This window comes from Triticum dicoccoides, chromosome 5A, assembly GCF_002162155.2.
Source record: "Triticum dicoccoides isolate Atlit2015 ecotype Zavitan chromosome 5A, WEW_v2.0, whole genome shotgun sequence".
NCBI lineage: Eukaryota > Viridiplantae > Streptophyta > Magnoliopsida > Poales > Poaceae > Triticum > Triticum dicoccoides.
This window is the reverse complement of record NC_041388.1, coordinates 707,032,606-707,037,529: the sequence shown is the minus strand read 5'-3', so window position 1 is coordinate 707,037,529 and position 4,924 is coordinate 707,032,606. Positions and strand designations below refer to the sequence as shown.

Below are 4,924 nucleotides of genomic sequence, written 5' to 3'. Positions count from 1 at the left end.
AGACCTACAGAAAAAGTGATATACTTCTGTCAAGTATAGACCGTCCCCTTTTTTCTCGCCGGGTCTTCCTCGTAGTTCATTCATCCCTGAATTCATGACTCATCTACGTGAGGTAGTATTCTTCCTGCTGGCTACACTGTGCGGCCTGGGTAACTATTTTTTACTCGCATCTCGATCACTTTTACCTTTTTGTTATTTCGTAATATCCAAGGTATGATAGTATGATACCCTTTAGCTTCACATGACAAGTCATTTTCTCATTACTTTACTCTTTCATTTTTCATTTTTTATAGGCATTATGATCGTTGGATATCAATGATTGACTTGGACGATGATCTAGAAGAAGTTAAAATGAAATAAACTGAAGAATCCACATAAGCTAAATATGTCCAATGACTAAGAATTAATGGCATGGGAAAGCCATTGAAGACAGGGCAACGCCTGAAGGAAGGGAAAACAGAGGCGTCAAATCACAAGAGTAATGCTCTGGTCCCGAGCTCAGATGAACAATAAAACAAAAAAAGTTACATCTTTTAATATATTTTTACTGTTAGCCTGAGCTCACATGTGCTCGGGATGAGAACAACCGCATCCGTTAAACCAGCCATTTTCATGTAGCGCGAACATGCAAAGAATCAAGTATAAACTGTCTTAATGAACTCTTACAGTGTGCTTGGCTAAGGACATCTACAGCCGGGGCCTCAAAACAGCCTTAAGCGCCCGAGCGGTCGGACCGATCACTGACCGGTTAAAAAACCCTGACACCCGGTTGCCTCAAACGCCCAGACAATCCAACACCCCTCATATCCAGTTCAAATGTAGGGCTGATATGCCTGTCACCGACCCCACGGAGTTGCCACAAAAACTCCAATCCATGCCCTCTCCGAACATTAGCTTACTCCACTCTCCTCTCCCGATTGGTAACATCCTCTCCCCTCTCCAAATCGAATCCAAATCCGACGACACCAGCGACATGTTGAGCTCTGGCAGCCGCTTGGACTCCGACCTCAACGTCGACAAGGAGCTGGCCTTTCGCATTGCGCTGGATCTTTCCAAGATGGAGACGAGGGGCAGCTCTGGATCTACCCCGCTGCCACACCTGTGCTGGTGTAGCGTGGACGCCAGAGCTGGCCCCTCATGGCCCGCGCGCACCTCCACAAGGATTGCGCAGTCTGCGACGTACCCTTCCCCCGCCGGCCACTGCTCCGCAAGGGCAGCGGTGGGTGCAGGTGCCCGCCCCGCCAGCCCAGACACGCACGCCGGAATCAGAGGCGAGCGCCGCCCACTGCAAGCGACAGTGGGCAGGGAGATAGACATGGTGGAGCAATCCGTGCGCTACTGCCACGGGTTGCCGGCGGAGCCCGACGAGGACACAATTAACCATCGTTCGCAGACAACGGCGGAGGTGGATGGCCGCTGCCTATGGAGGAAGAACATGAAGGCGCTCCGGCTTGCCATTCATCAGTCGAAGCGCGACACAGTGGAGGTGGCTCGGCTGCCCAAGCTCAGGCGGCAGCACGACAGGGCCGTCCGGCAGATGAAGGGGCTCGTTCTCATCTCTAACTCCTCGTACGATGACGGCAACAACAACAGATCCACTTCTGACGACTCCGACGATCCACCACCTGCTGCGGACGCCTATAGCCGTGCCGGCGACCGGAAGGAAAGGCCCGGCGAGAAAGTGGTGATCCCGCTCCTCCTCTGTTTATAATATCGTTTTCAGTCATTTAAGTTAAGAACTTGTCCAGCGATGAACTGTGGTGATTTTTTATATGATATAAAGTGGGTTTATGTGCATTTCGTTCTCCATTTGATGCCGATTTCTTTGCATTCGTTGTTTGATCACGTAGAGTAGTTCATCACGTCAAATACGTAATACGTATATAAGGTGCCGGATATGAGGTATGTGGATGTGGAATCGATTATTTGAGACGTAACCGGTCACTGTCCGCAGACGCGTCCACGGGCGTTTGAGGGCCCGGGCCTGGATTTGCTATCCGCGGTTGTATGGCAAATTATTAAGAAAACATATGTGAGACAAATATATGCATTTGCACTTCATTAGGCTTCCTATCATTTTGAGGATCTCAAGTACTCAATGGTCTCACTAGTTCAAACGAGGCACATAATGTTTATTTACATGTTTCATCATATGGAAGAAATATCTGACGATTAAAATGTCGTCAGACCGTTGATGTCCATAACGCCTGCATGTCACTAGTACACAAGGGTGCTATGAAACCCCCACAATCCCACACGATAGCGACGACCTATGTGTGATGCCACATTCTGGCGTGATCACGACGCTGAACTATACTGTGTTTCTTGCGAGAGCGCAAAACAGTATCTGAATTTGGAGCAACCAACTAAAACTGAACTAGACTCATGGCCAGTCAGTTGTTATTTTCCGTACTCGAGTTTTCCCTATTTGGCCATGTCAACGCAGAAAAGTATACAGAGGATGCAGAAAATAAAACACTGAGGCATAGCAGCATAAAAGGACATTTTGCTGTTATAAGAAGGGATAGGGATACTCTGTTATAAAGCTAATAATGAAATACGCTGACCAAGAACTATATATATGTCTCAGATTTTATAGGTAACATCTTCCAAGTCATTGCATCAATTTTGGCTCCGACAAGGCCCAGGTAAGGATAAAGATTACATAGTTGCATCTCTGTCACTCCAAAACAAAATACGAGATGAGGATGACAAAATATAGTCTTGTATCCCCCTCACACGAAACAATCTTGTTGCATCATAAGCATGCTAGATAATCAGATGGTGGCGGAACCAGTTCACCAGAGACGAGATAAACATAGCCCTCCACATCAGGATACGCTAGGAAAGTGTTGTAGATTTTCTTGGTGCAACCTCCAAATTCAAGTTCCAGTTTCAGAGACACTTTGCTAAGCATTGGCGAGGATCTGAATATCAGTTTCAAGAAATCACATTCATGATCGTCTCCAGTGAAGCCGTCGATGTGCACTTCTTCAAGACACATCAAGGAGATACTTTGGCATCTCCAATTCTTTGGCTCGTCGCAAGGACAATTTGCTGGGCATGCTTCTCTCTCCTAAAGCAAATGAAGAGTATTAACATGCATTTTTTTCTTTATGCTCCAGAGTTGAGACACTATCTCAAGGCTACCTTGTGTTTGCCGCAAGAAAAGAAAATAAAATCATGTGATGTGTGTTTGCCGCAAGAAAAGAAAATAAAATCATGTAATGTGACCTCCTGCGAGAAAAGAAAGAACATGTACCGTATAATGTGTGTACCCCCCGCGAGAAGAAAGAAAATAACATGTCCGGCCGATGTAATACATATATGCCTCCATATGAAAAATAACATGTACCGTACCACGTTTGCAAGATGTAGAAGCAAGAGAGGAGAATTACCGGGTACCAGGATGATAAGTGGACTAGAAGCCTTTTCGTAGCAGCGCAAATCTGATGCCATCCAAGGAGACGCCACATAAGTGCTCCAAAAACATGCCCACGCGTTAGAAGAGTTAGATCCAACACAGAGAAGTCGATAACCAGAAGCTTCTCCATCTCCTGTGCAAACTCAACCTCTTGTGCCAAGTCCACCTCCTTTGCAAAACAAAAGAATTTCGCAGGATATGATGCATATAACGAATAAAAACCATCAAGGAGTATAAATTCTGTGGACTGGGTAAAATAGAAAAGAGACATACACTCGCAACTATAACCAAACAGAGGTGATGAGCAGAAGAGTCTTCATTTCGCCAGTAGTCGCCACCTCCCGGTCCAAAGCTGTCTGCTGTCCTCATGTCCGTGCTCTCCAGATACCAAAAACCAAAGAGAAGATTCATCTCTCGAAAAGAGCGAAACCACTCGACTTTCTTCAGCATTGGTGCCGAGATGGACACGCTGAGGTCCGTGTCGGTTTGGATGTCCAATTTCAACTGCTTAAGCATGGGTGTCAACATATGTCAATGTTACTGATGCATACCAGGTAGCCACTGACACGAAGCGTCTGCAACGACAACGAGTGGACCTTGATGTCAGATGTAGACACGCTGACGCTGAGCATGCGCAGGCGCAGGGTATCAACATCAATGATGCTGGCGCCCCCAAGGGACAGCTTCTCCAGCGCCGAGAACTCGTCGGCCGGCAGCTGTGTGAAGCAGATATTGTTGTTGCAGTTGAACTCGATTGACGTGGCACGCGGGAAGCAGGGCAGGTCTGCTTCCAAGTACATGCCAAATAGGTAACCGAAGATGAGCTCCCGCTGCGAGAACCTCGCCACGGAGTCGAGCAGTTGGCTCAAGCGACCATCATCGGCACAGTAGGTTGGAGGGATTTCGATGTCGAGCATGGCGGGCACCGAAGGTGAAGAAGCCAAGCGGGCGAGCACGGCTTCGATCTTGGCGGGCGCGACGTCGCGGAATGTGAGATCGGGGAGGCAGGTCCAGAGGTCTCGCCAGCAGCGGGAGAGGATGCTGGTGCCCGGCGCAGCGCAGGCGCGCGAGGACCAGGAGGAGCATGTCGTCCGGGAGGGCGCTGAGGCGGTCATCAGCTCCTCCGCATGGAGCACGCCGGGAGCGGACTCGACGTGGCGGCGGCGAGCGCCGGACTCGACGCCCGGAACGGAGCTCCATCACGCGAAAGCGATCGGCCTTGCCTTCACTATCCGGCGACTTGGTATCTTCCATGGATGTTCTGTACGTGAGTATAGAGGAAAAATGGTTTGGTCAAATTCAGAAGTAACGAACACTTGGATTCTCGCACGTAGGGCAAAATCGAGGTCCGATTCTCTTACCTGAGTGAAGAAAACTTTGATCCGGCCACTCCCAAGGCGATGACGAAGACGAACTCTTGGATCCGACTAGCTAGTCGCCATTTGAAATTTAGAGTGCTGCGACGAGGTGAGGAATGGGGAACGGCAGCAGGGTTTGGTT

The 4,924-nt window shown here is 48.7% G+C and overlaps 1 pseudogene; it reads right to left on the bottom strand.

The window, feature by feature from the left end:
* Positions 1 to 2,758: 2,758 nt before the first annotated feature.
* LOC119300550 lies at positions 2,759 to 4,678 on the bottom strand (annotated as a pseudogene).
* Positions 4,679 to 4,924: the final 246 nt, after the last annotated feature.